At 37.7% G+C, this 20017-nt stretch overlaps 2 pseudogenes; both read right to left on the bottom strand.

The window, feature by feature from the left end:
- Positions 1–2458: 2458 nt before the first annotated feature.
- Positions 2459–3286, bottom strand: LOC124505919 (tropomyosin alpha-3 chain-like; annotated as a pseudogene).
- A 15049-nt stretch (positions 3287–18335) lies between these two features.
- On the bottom strand, positions 18336–19012 carry LOC124505920 (60S ribosomal protein L15-like; annotated as a pseudogene).
- Between the last annotated feature and the right edge of the window lie 1005 nt (positions 19013–20017).

A 20017-nucleotide genomic window follows, 5' to 3' on the forward strand; every position in this document is an offset into this window, starting at 1 on the left:
AACTCAGAGTCCACAGTAATCCACAACTAATTTTGTAGGCCAGGGATATACTGTTTGTGTATAGAGGAGGTAATGGAAAGAACTGGAAGAGGTAATAAGAATAATTAAACTCTAATACCTACTATATGCAGACTGATGTTCCAAGCATATTGCTTATATAGTTACTAGATTCTCCTAACAGTTCTATGAGTTAGGGACTATGATTATCCCCATTTTATAGGTCTTAAAACAGAGGTACCAAAGGATAGAGTCACTTGTCCGAGGTCACATTTAGAACAAGGAACTAAGGGTCTTAACCCATGCAGATCTGGCCCCACATGTCATGTTCTCATCCTGTGTTCTATGCTTTCATTATTTTGAAGGTGATATGATGCCATCGGAATCCATAATTCATATTGGATGCAAACTGACGGTAAAACTAGATTAGTCGTATGAAATCCATGGATGACAAAGTTATCAGAAGTTGATTGTGGAAGTGAGATAAATCTATCTCATCTTAAATCTAGGCATTCATAGTGTCCACCAACAGGATTGTAAGGTTGTACTCTGTAAAATTTGCATATGATCGGTTTCGTAAATACAGCCTTTGGAGGATGAAATTTTAAGACTGATTTTATTTAAAATTACAATGTTTAGCCATATTAGATTTCATATTTTTATTTTATTTTAATTCCAGTTAGTCAACATACAGTGTTATATCAGTTTCAGGTGTACAATACAGAGATTCAACAATTCCATACCTCACCCAGTGCTCACTGGGATAGGTGCTTTCCTTAATCCTCATCATCTATTTAACCCACCCCTCCCCTCTCGTAACTATTGGTTTGTTCTCTAAAATTAAGAGACTGTTTCTTAAGTTGTGTCTCTTTTTTCCCTTTGCTTGTTCGTTTTGTTTCCAAATATGAGTGAAATTCCACATATGAGTGAAATCATATGCTATTTGTCTCTCTCTGTCTGACTTACTTCACTTACATAATACTCTCTAGCTCGATGTCCTTGCAAATGACAAGATTTCATTCTTTTTTATGGCTGAATAATATTCTCTGTGCGTGTGTGTGTCTGGTGTGTGTGTCTGTGTGTGTACACACACACACAGACACACACACACACACAGATTTTATATATATATAAAATCTCCAGACCATGTACACATATATACATACACAGACACTTGTTCTTTATCCATTCATCTATCGATGGACATTTAGGTTGCTTCCATATCTTGACTATTACAAACAATGCTGCTATAAACGTAAGAGTACCTATGTCCCTTTGAATTAGTGCTTTTGTATTCTTTAGGTAAATACCCAAGAGTGCAATTGCTGGATCATTGGGTAAATCTATTCTTAACTTTTGAAGGAACCTCCATACTGTTTTCTAGAGTAGCTGCACTAGTTTTCATTCCTACCAATGTGCGGGAGGGTTCCCCTTTCTCCACATCCTCACTGACACCTGTTGTTTCTTGTGTTGTTGATTTCATCTGTTCTAACAGGTGTGAGGTGGTATCTCATTGTAGTTTTGATTTGCATTTCTCTGATGGTAAGTGATGTTGCACATCTTTTCATGTATTTGCTTGCCATCTATATGTCTTTGGAGAAATGTCTGTGCATGCCTTCTGCCCACTTTTTAATTGGATTATTTGTTTTTTAGGTGTTGAGTTTTATAAGTTCTTTAAATATTTTGGATACTAACCCTTTATGAGATAAATCACTTGCAAATATCTTCTCCCGTTCAGTAGATTGCCTTTCTTTTCTTCTTTTCTTTTCTTTTCTTTTCTTTTCTTTTCTTTTCTTTTCTTTTCTTTCTTTTTTTTGGGGGGGGGTTGGAGGGACTGTTTCTTTATTTCAAAAAGACAATTGTATCAAAACAGTTTTACTATTGGTTTCTTTCTCTCAATCAGTGCCATAGAGAACAAACCAAAGGAGAGTGCATTTTAAGCCAATAAGCTGCAGGATAAACACCTAACAGACCTCATGGTAACCTCACCAAAAAGGGGAACTGGGAAGGGAAAGAAACTTAAAAGATCAGCATATTATCAGCCCACAGACTGTAGAGAGAGTTCTCAGCCAGACGGGGTGGCCAATGTGCCCCAACCCTAAAGAAGTGAAGTTTCAAAATAAATTTGGAGAGGGCAGTATGTGCAGTATGTGTTAAGCTGAAAAATTTCTTTCCAAATGTGAGGAAGGGGTTAGACTGCTGCTTCAGAACTGTGGAATTATTTGGATGTTGTACAAATGGTTACTACATCAACAGAAAAAAAGGTAATTACAAAGTGTGTACATCACAACATGCTTTTAAAGACACTTTGCATTGTGCACACATTGCAAAAAAACATTGTCCCCAGGGTGCTCAGCTTGAAGCCCAACTGGAATGCCTGGGAAGAGACAGAGACAGTTTGGCGAAAAAGACACAGGGGTTGGGGTGGGAGAGGTGGCAAAAGGAGAAAGCAGCCTTCCAGTTAAAGATCAGCTCTCAGTTTCAAGGCCAGCTTCAGCCTTAGGAGGAGTCGGGCTGAGAGGGAGGAGCAGTGGCAGAGCAGGACTGGGCTGCTCTGCCTCTCATTCAGGTCAAGCAGAGTCTGGTCCAGCATCCTTTGTGTACAGAGGTATTCCTCTTTGGTGCACTTCAGCTTATCTCCCAGGTCATCAGTTGTCTTCTCCAGTTTGGCCACTGACCTGTCAGCAAACTCATCATGCACGGGTCTCTGCTTCCTTGAGTTTATCTGTAAGAATATTTATCTCCTCTTCATATGTGTCCTCTGCTTGAGAGTAATTTTCTGCAGTAGCTCTCAGGTACTTCAGATTCTGGTCCATCAGTCTGATCTGCTCATCCATGTCTTGGCAACGAGACTATGCCAGCTCAGGTCATTCCTTGTGCTCCTCAATAATCACCAACTTCTGAGCCCCCTTTTTGGACTTTAGATTTGCCTCTTCTGCAATGTGCTAAGCTTCTTAGAGTTGATTTCCTGGAGTTCCATCTTTTCTTCATATGTTAAGGCTAGGTTTTCAATAACGTCCATACCTCTCTTGCTCTGAGTAGCAGCTTTCTCAGTTTCCTCCACTTTTGCAGGGCAGCTGCCAGGTGCTCCTGGGCACTGTTCAGCTCCTCATCAACCAGCTGCATCCTAGGGGTCAAGGAGGCCACCTCGGCCTCAGCCTGCTCTTGGCCACCTTTCCTCCTCCACTTCCCACTGCAGGTTCTCCGCCCATTCCTCTGTATCACCTGCTTGCTGCTGCAGAACGTAGATCCTGCCTTTCACCGCCTACATGGTGGTGATCCCTACCATGGTGCCCACCCAGCCCATGCTTGCTCTCAGCTTCTGGCCTCCTTCCATCCGCACTGCAACCACTTCTTACCCCCACTTCCACCCATTCCACCCTGAAATACTAGAACACCAGTAGGTTCTCTTTTAGTTTTGTTATTTCTTTCACTGTGCAGAAGCTTTTTATTTTGAATTTAGTTCTAATAGTTTATTTTTGCTTTTGTTTCCCTTGCTTCATGGGACCTATCTAGGAAAAGTTACTATGGCTGATATCAAAGACATTACTGCCTCTGTTCTCTTCTATGATTTTTGTGGTTTCAGGTATCACATTTAGGTCTTTAATCCATTTTAAATTAATTTTTGTGGATGGTGAGAGAAAGTGGTCCAGTTTCTTTCTTTTGCATATTGCTGACCAGTTTTCCTAACACCACTTGTTGAAGAAACTATCTTTTTTCCATTGGATATTCTTTCCGGCTTTGTGGAAGATTATTGACCATACAGTTGTGGGTTTATTTCTGGGTTTTCTATTCTGTTCCATTGATCTGTGTGCCCATTTTTGTGCCAGTACTATGTTGTTTTGTTCACTGTAGCTTTATAGTGTAACTGGAAGTCGGCATTGTGATGATTCTGGCTTTGCTTTTCTTTTTCAAGATTGCCTTGCTATTCGGAGTCTTTTGTGCTTCCATACAAATTTTTAGGATTGTTTGTTTTAGTTCTGTGAAAAATGCTTTTGGTATTTTGATAGAGATTGATTGGGTAGTATAGACATTTTTGACAAGATTTGTTCTTTCAATCCATGAGCACGGAATGTCTTTCCAATTCTTGGTGTGGTCTTCAGTTTCTTTCATCAGCGTTTTATAGTTTTTAGACTAGAGGTCTTTCACCTGTTTGGTTATGTTTATTTCTTAGATATATTTTTGTTATTGGTGCAATTGAAAATGGGATCTTTTTTTCATTTCTCTTTCTGCTGCTTCATTATTGGTGTATAGAAATGCAACAGATTTCTGTGGATTCATTTTGTGTCCTGTGACTTTACTGAATTCATTTATCAGTTCCAGGAGTTGTTTTGGTGGAGTCTTTTGGATATTTTATATATAGTATCATGTCGTCTGCAAATAGTGAAAGTTTTACTTCTTCCTTACCTTGGAAAGGTAGGATGCCTTGAATGCCTTTTATTTCTTTTTGTTGTCTTTTAGCCGTAGCTAGCAAATACAATACTGTGTTGAATAAAAGTGGAGAGAGTGGACATCCTTGTCTTGTTCCTGACCTTATAGGAAATGCTATCAGTTTTTCCCCATCGAGGATGATGTTGGCTGTGGGTTTTTCATGTATGGCCTTTATTATATTGAGCTATGTTCCCTCTAAACCTACTTGGTTGAAGGTTTTTATCATGAATGGATGTTGTACTTTGTCAAATGCTTTTTCTGCATCTAATGGAAATGATCATATGGTTCTTATCCTTTGTCTTATTGATGTGTTATATCACATTGATTGATTTGCAAATATTGAACCACCCTTGTAACCCAGGAATAAATCCCACTTGATCACAGTGAATGATTTTTTTAATGTATTGTTGAAATTCATTTTACTAGTATTTTGTTGAGGATTTTTACATCTGTCTTCATCAGGGGTATTATGCTGTAGTTCTCTTTTGTGTGTGTGCTGTATTTATCTGGCTTTGGTGTCAATGTAATAAATTTGGAAGTTTTCCTTCCTTTTGTATTTTTTTAGAATAGTTTGAGAAGATAAGGTATTAAATCTTCTTTAAATGTTTGGTAGAATTTGCCTGCGAAGCCATCTGGTCCTGGATTTTTTTTGTTTGTTTGTTGGAAGTTTTTTGAATCATTGCTGGATATCAGTCTGTTCAAATTTTCTATTTCTTCCTGTTTCAGTTTTGGTAGTTTATGTTTCTAGGAATTTATCCATTTCTTCTTGGTTATCCAATTTGTTGGGGTATGGTTTTTCATAACATTCTTATAATTGTTTTTATTTCCAGGGTGTTGGTTATTTCTTCTCTTTTGCCGGAGACCAGCTCCAGCAACCAGGGGTTCCCGAAGGAAGAACGGCGTCAGTGAAAATAAAACAAAACTAAAATAAAAAACTAGAAAATAAAAACTAAAATAAAAAACTAAAACTAAAATAAAAGTGGACACAGACAACAGCAGTGTGTTGAACTGGCCAATTTATTGTAGTAAACGTGGCATTATATATGCTATGATTTCCTTGTAGCATACGTCATCTATGTTTTTCTAACATTACCTAATTTTGAAAATGTTCCTATGTATAAACAACCTTTAAGAAATAACATGGCAATTTTCCCCTAACTTTCCCGCATACCCTTTGATTATAGATTAATTTCTTACATTATTCCATTCTGCATCTGCGTTTATCTATAATCTACAAAGCATTTGCTTTGCTGTTCTCCTGAAAGGCCCTCCATTTCTCAGCACCTCAAGTGGAACAGTTACAGGGACATGACCTCCTAACCACATGAGGCCAGAAGAACAATGTGTTTGCCTCGGTCCGAGGTGCCAGAAAGGGGCTGAAAAGGCCTTAGAAACCCATGCCTCATACATTCTCAGAGAGACAATGCACCTAGGAACCAAAGAACCATTCTGTAGCTTAACCGACTAGGTTCAGTCATCATCAGGAATGCCTCCGGGGGGCCAGGTGGGCCTAGGGGTTAAAGTCACCTGTGCCCAGAGATACACTCCTTAGTTGCCGGAGTGGGGCTTTCAAATCCATATGTCTCTCCTTTACAGGCCCTCTTTGCTGGCAAAGGTATGAGGCTGTCATCCTTCCTGTAAGTAGAGGAGTCTCCATAGAGGATGGCAAGGGCTAAACGTAAGGCCGCACAATTTCTTGCGGAGCCTTATTTTCTTCCCTAATGGTTCTTTTCCCAGGGGGCCTGCCGAGGGTAATTCCCCAACAGACAATACCCCAGGTACTTTTAAGGCCAAATTACCTAAAAGCGGGAGGACAAGAAGCTACACTGTCGGCAGGCCGCCCTGCAGTCACCAATCCGTCCACAGCCCGGGCTCTGCCACTCAGGCTGGGATAGCTTGGCTTCCAGCATCAGCACTCTTTCATTGTCAATTTTATTTATTTGGGTCCTTTCTGTTATTTTCTTGATAAATCTGGCTAGAGGGTTATCAATTTTATTGATTTTTTTTTGAAAGAAACAGCTCCTGGCTTCATTGATCTGTTCTATTTTGGTTTGTCATGTTTTTTAGAGTCTACTTCATTTATTTCTGCTTTGATATTTATTATTTCCTTCTTTCTGCTGGTTTTAGGTTTTGTTTGTTCTTTTGCTAGCTCCTCCAGGTGAATACTTAGGTCATTTATTTGCAATTTTTCTTGCCACTTGGGGTAGGCCTTTATTGCTGTATACTTTCCTCTTAGAACTGTTCTTGTTGCACCTGAAAGGTTTTGCACCATTGAGTTTTCATTTTCATTTTTTTCCATGAACTTTTTATTTCTTCTTTTATTTCCTGGTTGACCCATGTTTAGTGGCATGTTATTTAACTTCTATGTATTTGTGGTCTTTCTAGATTTTTTTCTTATGGTTGACTTCTAGTTTCACAGCATTGTGGCCAGAATGGATGCATAGTACGGCTATTATCTTTTTGGCTTTGTTGAGGCTTGTTTTGTGAGTTAGTATGTGATCTATTCTGGAGAATGTTCCTTGTGCACTTGGTTCCTTGGTAAGATTGTATGTTCTGCTGTTTTAGATTGGAATGTTCCAAATATATCTGTTAAATTCATCTGGTCCAGGGTGTCTTTCAAAGCCATTGTTTTCTTGTTGAGTTTCTGTTTAGATGATCTGTACATTGATATAAGTGGGGTGTTAAAGTTCCCTATTATTGATTACTTCCTTTATGTTTGTTATTAACTGTTCCATGTATTTGGGTTCTTTCACATTGTGAGCATAAATATTTACAATTCTTATATCTTCCTATTGGATTGTCCCCTTTATTATTATATAGTGTCCTTCTTTGTCTTTGGTTATAACCTTTGTTTTAAAGTCTGTTTCGTCTCATGAGTATTGCTACTTCAGCTTTCTTTTAACATCCATTTGCTTGATAGACGTTTCAACTTCCACCTGCCTTTCAATCTGTACGTCTTTAGGTTTAAAATGAATCTCTTATAGGCAGCATATGCATGGATCTTGTTTGTTTTTGTTTGTGTTTTTTATCCATTCTATCACCCTATGTCTTTTGATTGGAGCATTTAGTCCATTTACATTCAAAGTAATTATTGATATATATATATTTATTGTCAATTTATTATTTGTTTTGTTATTGTTTCTGAAGATTATTTCTTATCCTTACTTGTCTTTCTTCCATGTTTTGCTGTTTTTCTTTATTATGTATTAGGAATGCTCTGTATTCATTAAAAAAAAATTAATGTTTATTTTTGAGAGAGAGAGGCGGGGGGCAGGGAGAGGGAGAGAAAGCACAAGTGGAGGAGTGGCCAAGAGAAAGAGGGAGACACAGAATCTGAAGCAGGTTCCAGGCTCCGAGCTGTCAGCACAGAGCCTGATGTGGAGCTCAAACCCATGAGGCAAGAGATCATGACCTGAGCAGAAGTCTCATGCTTAACTGACTGAACCACCCAGGAGTCCTGTTCTTTCTCTTTATTCTTTGCATATATATTAGTAGTGTTAGATATATGGTTACCATTAGATTTGCATATAACCTATTCTGCATATAGTAGTCTATACTTGATGTTTATTTAAGTTTTAACCCATTATTTACTCCTCTCCTCCCCTTGTTTAAGGTATATGTTTTTATATTTTATATCCTTTTATTTTGTGAGTTCCTTGACTGCTTTTTTACAGAAATATTCATTTTTACTGATTTTGTGTTTCCTTTTACTGTTACTTTGGTCTCTCCTCTCCTTTTCACTCGAATAGTCCCCTTTAATATTTCTTGCGGGGCTGGTTTAGTGTTCATGAACTCCTTTAGTTTTTGTTTGTAGACAGACTTAATTTTAAATCATAGTCGTACCTCTCACCAGCTTTAAGACTTTTGTGAAGATCACCTACTTCTCAGGCACAAATTTTTGGACTTTAAATTGAAACAGACAAACATATAATTCTCCTCAAAGAGCTTTTGTGATGATTAATCTAGTAAAATTCCTGAAACATAGTAAGGTCTTGATAAATGCTTGTTGCCTCTACTTGTAATCCTACAGAATACTTTTAAATTATAAATAGTTCCATGTGTCTAAAGATTAAAATGCTAATGATTGACAAGCTTCAGCTTTTATTCTGAGGGGTATGTTTTCTTTTTCTTTTTTGATGCACATCAAAAAAATATTCCTTCCACTGTAGTCATTTTGTTTAAAACCCAGTAACTTTGACCTTACAAAGTCAATACTGTTGTTTATATTTTTTGACTTTGGCAGAAAACAAGGTCCCAAGCACTGAAGCAAATCTTTTTGTCTCCCTTGATCTATTTTTCCTGCCTTGAAGAAATGTTTCATGTATTTGCTCCTCTATTTATATCTCAATTCACAGTTGTTACCAGATTTGCATGTTCATATTCACATTTTCATTTGTAAGATTTATACAGAACATGTCCTTTGCATAAGTATGCAACATAAAATACAGACTTCCATAAAGAATAAAATGTGTTTCTTCTCTAAGAATATATGAGCCCTGAACATAAATTCCGTAACAACAGTCTACTGGGGGAAATTTTTTCATGTGTTGAGGAACCACATGGAGAACTGAAAACTGAAATTTTACCAGTAAGGAGAGCAGTAGATCAAGTCTTTTAGGGCAGACAGGAGGGAAGGAAGCCCAGGATTAGGCACAGTTAAGAAAGGAACAAGATGATGGTGCTGGGTAAGCCAAAAGAGGGAATTTCCAGCAGAGTCAGATTCTGTGGAGTGGCTAAGTAGGGGGCAGCTTGATAATCATATTAGTTTTACCATTTACACAGTCACAGACAAAAATAGAGAGTAGAGCCAACAGGTTGTTGGAGATGGAAGCCTGAAATATTGTGGGTAGAGGAGGATGACTAAGCAGATGTGCCCCGGTTTCCATCCATGTCTGCCATATGACCATGAGCATTTTGTGTAATCTTTATGAGTCGATTTCCCTAACTATAAAATGGATAAGGCTTATTTTATGGTGCTGTTTTGAATATTATTGTGACAAGAATATGCAGAGTATGTAGCAATACTTTTTTTAAAATATAAAAGGTTTGTAGTAGATGGTAGGCAATATTTTTATCAGGGTCAACATTTTTTATCTATATTCAAGGTGGTTAGAGAAACAGAAAAGAGAAAGATTCAACTGTATAGTTAACTTTGACTTTTTAAGTTTTACTCAAAATATTCCTGTTTCTTTAAACTGAAAACAGTGAAATGTCATTATCACATTTTATCATTTCTTTTGATATTTTACTTCATCTCCAACCACTAAAACAAACTCTACTGCTTTCTGGCCTCAAGAACTCTGAAAATGAATGGTTTCTTATTAAAACTAGTGGTTCTGTGAAGCACCAGCGAAAGGTGCAGCCGTACTGCATTCCAAAGTAACACTTCTTTTTTTCCTTCCATCATTAACCAAAGTTAAAATTCTTCTCTAAAAGTGAAATGGAACTAAAGCTATTGTAATATTTTGTTCTTCTACAAGACTAATTTGTTGTTTGTAGATTTGAGTGGCCACATTACTGGAACTATTATGCATATCTAATAATCTTTATCAGTTATCACAAACTACTCCAAGAGAGAAAATCCCAAGTCTTAGTGGTTTGATATAATAGAAGTTATTTCTCATTCATCTAGAGACCAGACAGTATAAGGTAGGAATAAAGGACAGTTACTGTGCTTGAAGGACCTAACCAAAAGAGATTCTTCCCTTTCAACATTTGGCTTCCAAGATCATCTTGGAGTTTGATAGAAAACTAGCATAAAGAAAAGAGACACAATGAAGCATCACTCAGGAGGCTGGACCAGGCCTGGAAATGTACATCTCTTCTATCAGTATTACTTGGTCAGGACTTAGACCGATTTCTAAATTCAAGGGAGCTGACAAAATGCAGTCTGTGGCTGACTTTTCATATTATGAAAAGGAAGCATTAATCTTTGGTGGTCAGAATGCCATTGATGTCACAGTCCGTATTTTAGGTTTTTAATCTGCTGGACATCTGATGAAGAGCTCTGTTTGGCTAGGGATGAATGACACTACTTTATTAAAGTCTGCTCTAATCTTTTCAAATATTCAACAGTGGCAGTGAGGATGAAGCTCTGCCTTTGGTGTCCAACATACTTGAGTTTGGATCCTAGCTCAGGTCCTTGCTAGCAGAGTATCTTGACTTTTCTGAGCATTGGTATCCTCATCTGTAAAATTGTTAGACCGTGGCAGACGTTAACAATGTTTATATAGATCTGGAGTTGAAATATGTAAAATATGTAAATTAACTATCGGAGTGTCTAGCACAAAGAGATTGCTTAATCATTGTTAGCTGTTATGATTGTGATTGTTATTTGCCTTAATACCAAATAAGTAATGATTTATTACTACATCATGAACAAAATTCTTAATATTCATGAGATTGTCCATGTACCTTAACAGCACCTTTAAGTCATTGGAGACACATTGAAGAAAGTTTTGTCATGGGCCTTTTAAATATTGGTGGCCTTCACAGTTTAAGCTTATATTGATGATGGTCTTAAGTTCTTAACCCAGCTGTAGTTCCACCTGGATTAGGTTAGAGCCATGCTGGCTACCAGTCAAACGGAATTGTGATTGTTGCTTAATGTATCTAAATATCACTAAATAAATTTTGAAAAACAAATATCTGATAATGTGTATGACACCCATGCACTTAAAGGGCACCTCATATGCTCTGAGATATTTGTTTTATTTTCTAAAATTTAAGATCATTGGAAGGAGGACCTTTTTAGATTATTTTATTAATTTGACATATCTAATGATTGTTCATATTTGAACATTAGAAGCATTCAAGTCTATTTGGATTTTCCAAGCTCTATTTTTACTCCAACCATAGGAAAATAATTTAACCTCTAGTATTCTAAGGGGCTTTGTCTGCAAAATGAGAGTGATAATACCTGCCACACAGAGATTGAAACCTTTCAGAATACTACAAGGAGAAATTGGGTACTCCACGTATGTTTGTTCTATTTGAATGTAAGTCTGAAGATTCTACAATTCTATGACAGTATTAGAATTTTCATTTTAGAAAGTTTTGCATTTTTGTTATGGAAAATTGTTACCTCTATAAAATTATTACCTCTATAAATCTAGAATTCAAATAGAACACATTCTAAAGGAGACCATAAATGCTCTGTTTGCTTGGTACTATTTACACATGTTTTCCAATACAATTTACTGGAGAATGAGATGAGATAAGTAGAGATGTTGGTTATTAAACTCTGTTCCTTACATTTTAGCTACATCAGTGAGAGCAGGTTTCTGGATTCTAAGTGCTAGAAAATGAATTATTGAAGTGTGAAAGCGGAACTGTGTATTGAAAATTGCAAAACACGCAGAGGCTGGCTGGTCTGCCTTATCAGAGAAGCTGGTTTGTTAGAACTTTAGTGGTTAAACCTTAAAGGTACCTCTACCTCCTATTAGAAGCAAATGCTCAACCCCTTTTTTCCTGGCTCTTGCCCCTGGAAATAATCCCATAGCTAATATGTTGTAAATGTTAATGAATTCAGTATTGTCTTGCACTGTCTCCTGCATTTTAATCACCATGTAATCTGGAGTGGTAACTATATTTCCCAAACCCCAAACTGGGACATGTTGCCTACTAGATGGTCTGATCCACAGCTGTAAACTGCCTGAAAGAAGACATCCATTGTTAGAGAAATACTGGAATTTCTGGAGTGTAAAAAGTATAATTAGAACCATACTGGATTTCTGGGCTATTACTAAATAGTTTGTTCTAGAACTAAATTTGAGGGAAAGGAAAAGAAGAGGGAGTGAGATTAAAAATGACTAAATACTTAACTAGGTGTCAGCTATTGAAAAAAAAGCTTATTTTTACAGTTACTATTTTAATCTTTCTAACAATCCTGTTATGAATGCTTCTGTTTTATGGATAGGGAAACAGAACCTTCAAGAAATTAGGTAATCTGTTCAAGGTCACAAATTCTAAATGCCAGAACTAGAACTGAAGCTATTTAAGGTGATGGCCCTTTGGCAAAACCAAGTCAGACTCTTAGTACTATTGTGTGTTTCTTCAAAACAATTGAAATATATCTTTCCAACATCAATCAGTTCTCCCATTCTCTAATATCAACTAGGTGTCCTACAATGCAATTTAATTCTGACACTAACAACCTGGAGTTAGTGCAGAACCAAGGGAGCTTAATTCCACAAAGACTGCCTATATTTTAGATGTCAGCAGGAAATGGGGTCCTTATGCTACCTGCACTCTGCCTAGCTTGCTACAAATTTAGGAGTTCTTACAACTCTCCATTCATCAACCTGTAAGCTCCTTCAAACTTCATTGTTTCAGAGGTTTTAACGGTCTCATTACATAGGCACAATTGATTAAATCATTGGGTAGTGGTGACTGAATTCAATCTCCAACCCTTCTCCCTTCCTCAGAGGTTGGGGGTCGGGTGGAACTGATAGTTCTAACCTTCTAATCGTGTGATTGGTTCCTCTGTAACCCATCTTGAGGCTATCAAGGGGCCTACCGAGAGTTACCTCATTACCATAAACTCTAATATGGTCAAAAGGGACCTGTTATGGATGATAAAAGAAACTCTTATCACTCAGAGAGTTCCAAAGATTTTAGGAACTCTTGCCAGGATCCAGAGACAAAGATCAAATATACATTTTTTTTAATTTTACCATAACCATCCATTCTTTTAATACAGATCACAGAAACTTATTCTACTCATAAGCTTAAATTTATCCAACAGAGCCTCTTGGTTCAGAGAAAAGGAATTATGATGGGACAGATTAAGTCAATGTGCTACAAAGATGAAATATATCAATCTATGTGACCTAGTTCTAGTACCAGAAGGGTATTCATTCCTGAAAAGTGCCTTTTAGAGACCAACCTCAGGACCTTTTGGCTACTTAAGAGAATATGTATCCAACATTTAAAAAATATTTAGTATGTATGTATATATGTATGTATTTATGTTGATGCATTATAGTTCCATAGTGTTTAAAATTGAATGTAAACATGAAAATCTGAATTACTGGCTGAAAATATCATAACTAAGCAGATTAGTTATGATGAATGACTCTGAACTTGGAGAGAATAAAAGACCACCACCTGCCCATCTCTATCAGGTACCTATCAGAAAGGAGAAAATTTCTCTGTATATTTAGAATATAAGAAGACAGTTCTGAGTTTGGATTTTATAAGTATCAGTTTAAACATTTAAAGGAAACTTAAAATAATTATAATAATCAATCACATATTTCTATGTTTAATCTTTCTTTTCCTGCTAGGCAATAAGCACACAAAGGTAAGCACTGAGTTCTTATTCACCATTGAGTCCCCAGTAAGTAGCCTAGCATCTGGCACATAGTAGGAGTATAATAAAGATTTGTTGAATAAACGAATCGGGAAGACCTAGTTTTGAATCTTGACCTCAGTATTTACTGTGACCTTGAACAAATTACCTAACCTATTAAAGCCTCAGTTTCCTCAATATTTATAGTGATAGTACTGTTTAATAATAAAATTTGCCCAAGTAAATTTGAAGATCTAATTGACTTTATTAAATGATTCATGAATTAGGCAAAACCCCACCTAGCAAGTAGAGAGGCACTCTGAGGAGTTACACAATATGGAAGATTTTTATAGACAGAGCATGGAATAAGAAAGTTATTAGCACAAGAAAAGGATTGTTCCCCAGGAGGCTGTTTGCTAGGGGAAAAAGCAAGGTGTCTTATCTTGCAGATTACCTCATCTTTCTTTGGTAAATGGAGAGGACCCAGGTGACAGACTCATTGGTGCTGATGAAAAACAAAACAAAACATTTCCTGACTGACTGGTTAAGGTCACATTTCTGGGGGAGGTTGAAACTGCAGTTAGATTGGATATTAAGCCCTGGTGTGGGAACTTGGTCTAAGTGACACTATTTTCAGCCTGTGGTTTTCTTCTTTTCTTTTCTTTTCTTTTCTTTTCTTTTCTTTTCTTTTCTTTTCTTTTCTTTTCTTTTTTTAAAATTTTTAAATGTTTATTTGTGTGTGTGTGTGTGTGAGAGAGAAAGTGTGAGCAGCAGAGGGGCAGAGGAGGATGGAGACAGAATCGGAAGTAGGCTCCAGTCTCAGTGTTGTCAGCAAGAGCCAGATGCAGGGCCAGAACTCAGGAGCCATGAAATCATGACCTGAGCCAAAGTCAAATGCTTAACTGACTGAGCCATCTAGGCGCCCCCAGCCTGTGCTTTTCTTTTGCTTTTCTTTTCTTTCTTTTTTCCTTTTCCTTTTCCTTTTCCTTTTCCTTTTCCTTTTCCTTTTCCTTTTCCTTTTCCTCTTTCTTTCTTTCTTTCTTTCTTTCTTTCTTTCTTTCTTTCTTTCTTTCTTTCTTTCTTTCTTTCTTTCTTTCTTTCTTTCTTTCTTTTCTCCAGTACTAACCTTTTTATTTTGGGGGAGATATTGGTGAGATAACACATGCAGGTTACTTATCATACAGCATGGTGAGTAGTATGCATTCAGTAAAAGTTAGCTACTATTATTGTGTTTACCAAAGTTTAAAGGGCACAGAGGGAATAACAAGAATAAAATTTATATTACTATCTATGGCCCATACTTCCATAATTCATTCAATATATTATTTTGTGAAAGCTCCTAGATTAAATTGACTCCATTCTATTGATTATCTTGCATTTAGTAGATATTAATGCTAATTGAATGAATGTATGAATGCATAAATAGGAATGTAGTATTAAATTTTAAGCAGGTGGCTGAGTATATAATATGTGATAAATATAATGATGAACAAAATACAATCTCTGCCCTAAAGATCTTAGAGTATGTTTGTGGGAAAAATATCTAAATAGATCATTGCCATGAAGTATGATAAATACTGAGTTGGAAACATCTAAAAACCAATAATTATACACATGCATACACAGAGCTGCAGAGTGAATGGCCATGGGTGCATTAACGTGAGAGTCAATAGTTCAGAAAGCTTTCTCACATCCATATCCTTTTTATCACTTGAGGGAAACATTTTATGTCTTTTGTGCCCATTTCTCAGATGCAGAAATTGAAGCTAAGAGGATTTCAGTGAATTGTCCCAGATTTTATAGCCCTAGAGATTAAATGCATGTATTTTGAGATCTCATCCCATGTCCCTACTACCCAACATTTCCTTTAATGTCAGTCCTTTAATAGCTAACAGTAGTATTTTTTTAAATTTTGGATACTTATGGTTCTAATTGTATCCTGCATATGTAGTTCTCATTCGATGAGTCTTTCTTCATTAACTTTTTCATGTCTATGAATTTACAACTTAACAAATAGTCCTGGGGCATCTGGTGGCTCAGTTGGTGGAGCATCCAACTCTTGATTTCTACTCAGGTCAAGATCCCAAGGTCGTGGGATTAAGCCCTGTGATAGGCTCCATGCTGAGCATGGAGCCTGCTTGAGACATTCTCTCTCCCTCTCTCCCTCTCCCCCTCTCCCTCAGCCCCTCCCCCGCTCGTGTGCACATGCACACACACACACACACACACACTCTATCTCTCTCTCTCAAAAAAAAAAAAAAACTCTTATAAAGTGATAAATAGGCCAAGGAGCTCTGAATGGAAGTTGCAGTGAGGACTTTGATTCTTAAACTAATTAGACCAGATGAGTATTTTCTTTTATAGGAGGCCTTAACATTGGTAAAATGGGGCTAATACTGTTGATCTCAGAGAGCTACTATGAAGATTAAAAAGATAAAACATTTGTAAAGCCCAGACTGGGTGCTCTGTATTAGATGGTTCTCGTCCTCTTTCCCTGTCAGACTCTGCTATGCTTCACGTACCCACTGCCTGCTCTGCAACTCCAAGCAACTCTAATGTCCACAAAATGGCTTTAGAACTCCAAAGATAACATTGTTTGGAAATAGCATTACAGAAAACACACACGCAGCAGGACTGAAGACATACCGCATTTTACTTACATAAGAAAGTTAATGGCTTCCGTTATGTCTATATCAACCCCTCCTCACTGTGAGACCGCAGCCTGGGCTGTATTACCAGGCAGAGACTGCACAATTCCAGAGATTTTTCGAACTGTTACAAATTAGAATCCACGAGGGAAAGGCTCACTAGAGGACATCACAGGCGAGGTTATCATTTTTTCCTTTTGAAGTTGGGCCTCATATCTTTTTCTCATTATAATCATTACTTTGAAATATGATTTTTTTAAACAGTAATTTTCTAGAACAAAAGGGATAATACCATATTTCAAAAGCTTTACTGTGAAATTAAACCTTTGAACTACTGTGAAAGAAATTATTCCCTCAAGGCTGCAAGGCTTAAAGGTTATTAAAAATTTAATTTTAAGGAAGGCATCCAGGAAAAAAAAGTGTATAAATGCTACTTAGAACTCAGATTGCCCAACTTAATAACTCCCATTGCTCCTTATTTTTAAATAATCTGGAAGTGTGAACAAATGCACTCCCATTTTTTTCCGTGGCAAATCAGTATGTCAACAGATGGCTGGCAGTGCTCCTTAACATCGTCTGTCTTCAACTGGAGGTACATGCACTGCAGTGGTTCTGCTGGTATCTTCTGTCTCCCCCATTTAAAAGATAATAGAACAATGTAGAAGTATTACACACAGGATACACTGAACTGAAAGAATCCCCCAAACTCCAGATATTGTAATAAAGAACAAGTATCCAAACCACAGTATAAATGGTCCATGCTGGCTGGTATGATAGGAAAAGTTTCCATTTTCTCATCTGTGAAGTGAAAAGAATTTTCTTCATCCTGTGATACGGACGTGATATTAATGCTTCTCCATTGATCAGACAATGTGACCTCAGGCTTCTAACTTTCTTTGTGTTCCAGTTTCCTTATCTGCAAAATGAGGATAAGAACAATACTTACCTCATCTATGTCATATAGTTGGCATGAAGATTAAATCGATTCATATCTATACAATGCAGGGGATGGTAACTGACACATAGTAAACATAATGTATTATTATTGTTATTATTAATTTTAATCCTACCATGTCCAAGTAATGTAACGCATTCTTAAGAGAAAAGAGCAAATACATAATAAGTCCATGCTTATTTTTTTAATGTTTATTTATTTATTTTGAGAGAGAGAGCACAGCGGGGGAGGGGCAGAGAAAGAGGGAGAGAGAGAGGGAATCCCAAGCAGGTTCTTTGATGTCAGCACAGAGCCCGACATGGGACTTGGTCTCATGAACCATGAGATCGTGACCTGAGCTGAAATCAAGAGTCAGCTGCTTAACTGACTGAGCCACCCAGGTGTCCCAGGAAGTCCATGCTCTTAAGGAGCTCACAAGTAAGTAGGAGACTAACTGAATAAGGTACTGTGATTAAAAGCAAAACAAACAAACAAACAAACAAAAAAAAAAAAACCCAGCACATTAGAATGACAAATCAGTGGTATGCTCAGTATCCTCATCTGTGATTTGGATCTGCCTGTGTGGTAGACTGGGTGAGAAGAGGATGTGGTTAGGGGAGGGTTCCCCAAGGAGGTGCCTCAGGAAAATCATTCTAGGCATAAGGGAGTCAAAGTTCATGGAGTATAAATAAAACCCATTTCCCAGGAACACTGTGGAAGAAACAAATGACATGAAGCCATGCTTCTCCATCCTGACTGCAATTCAAGATCATCCATGAAGCTGCTTAAAAATACCATTTTTGATCTACTGAATCAGAATCTGCTGGCCTGCAGTCTGGGTATTGGTGATGTTAACAACACATATAAGTAATTCTGTGGCACAGCCAGGGTTGAGAACTACTAAGAAATGCACTTTGGAAGCATATTGTAAACAGTGAATCTCAATACAAATGCTAGATATTGTGATGATTGTGTAGTATCTATTTATTTTTGACTGTCCTAAATTGTTTACCAGGTAAGATTTTTACAAACTTTACTTATATTGGCGGTAACAGTGGAGCTGGAGACTATTACATCTTCTCCATGCTGTGCAGTGAGAACCACCAATAGTGTGGTAGAACTTATGACCCTTTCCAAGGCCATGCAGGAGCCTGAGGATGTCAGCCCTCACAGCTCCCTGTGCTTGTGGACTGGTTTGGTGATCCACTGGGTGCCAGGAGTTCTTCTGAGAGCTTTATGGAATGGATCAATGAGGATAACCTCAAAGGGTTTGTGCGTGGAATCTTTGCAACCCAGTAAGAATTCAAGACTCTCAGAGCCCCACAGCAGCATCCAGCTCACGCCTCTGCAACAGACTGAAGGCTTCGGGCAAACTAGCTGGTTAGCACCATGATGAACAGGCTTGCCAGCGGTAGCACCCTTAGGAACTGGGAGTTTACGGCCACCTCGTCGCTCACGAATCTGAAATATGGCATAACCTTCCTTGGCCTTGTATCCCAGTCTATGTGCTTTATCAGGTCAGGTTGGGCAGGGGTTCCTGTGGAGTGTAGAGAGCTGGAGGTACTGGCAGCAGCACAACCTGAGAAGAAAACGCATTACACTGGACTGTTTCTTCCTCCTTAGCTCCTGGGGGTACGTGTAAGTGCCTGTCCTGCTTACCTTTGAGCAGATGGCTGCCGCCACATGGAAAGGAAAGAGCCTTCCTCCCATGATCTTTTTTGGACCTACTACTGCTTAGTATTTAAATAGGTAAATACAATGATCTCAAGCCCTTTACACGTATAGTGTTTTGTTGTTGTTTTTGCTATTTTGTTTGTTTTGGTTTGTTTTTGGTATGAGGTTTTTTGTTTCGTTTTATTTTTATTTTTATTTTTATTTATTTTTTTGCTAAGTATGTTCACACACTGGGGCCAGAAGTGGCAAGCAAGACCGTGAATGACAAGCACAAGAAATTGGACTCACAATGAAACTTTTTCCAAGTTGGGAAATGATTAGATGTGGTGCTTAAAATAGAGATTGTCTCTGCTCTTCTGTTTCTTATGGAATAACCCATGTTAGGACAGAGATCCTCATAGAACTAACCAGGTGTCCAGTGCACTCAGAAAGAACCAGATTTGTCTCTCCTTGACATCATTCACTTGCTGAATCTCACCTGCAAAGGTTCTCACCCAGGACACAGTAACCTTGAACCTACCATAACTGTAAGCTTTTCCTACTAGATTGTGTGCTCCTTGAGGGCAGTGACAATATGTCTGCCATCCACTGTTTCTCTAGCACCTTGCATGGTGCTTGTCATATAGGTGCCAACAACGATTTATCTAGAAAGGATAGTTGAATTTGTCCTTCCAGTGGGCGTAATGTGAATGCTATTTGGATCTCTGTTCACTGCCTTTGGGAAAAGGGTTGTTTCCCTATATTCTTAGTTGTTAGCTTATTTTAAAAGGATGTTTATGAGAGCTAGTGGCATGTTCCTGGTATGATTACTGTAAACAATTATTTTCAGAGTAATGTGGACAAATAATTCAATTCTGTTGTGTACTTCCACACCAGGCAGGGGTAAGGTCTATGTTTGCCCTTCTGGGCTATCACCTTGAACTTCTGCCTTGAACATGAAGCTATTAAGACATTCTGTTTCTCTTCTGAAGTCCTTGGTGTTGCCCTTTCTTTCTTTGCTTATCTAGAGTTCAGCAAAGCAAACTATTCATTATATATTTT

Source organism: Lynx rufus, unplaced genomic scaffold, assembly GCF_022079265.1.
Source record: "Lynx rufus isolate CCGP_SWC_20201006 ecotype Redwood Valley unplaced genomic scaffold, mLynRuf1.p SCAF_9, whole genome shotgun sequence".
Lineage (NCBI taxonomy): Eukaryota > Metazoa > Chordata > Mammalia > Carnivora > Felidae > Lynx > Lynx rufus.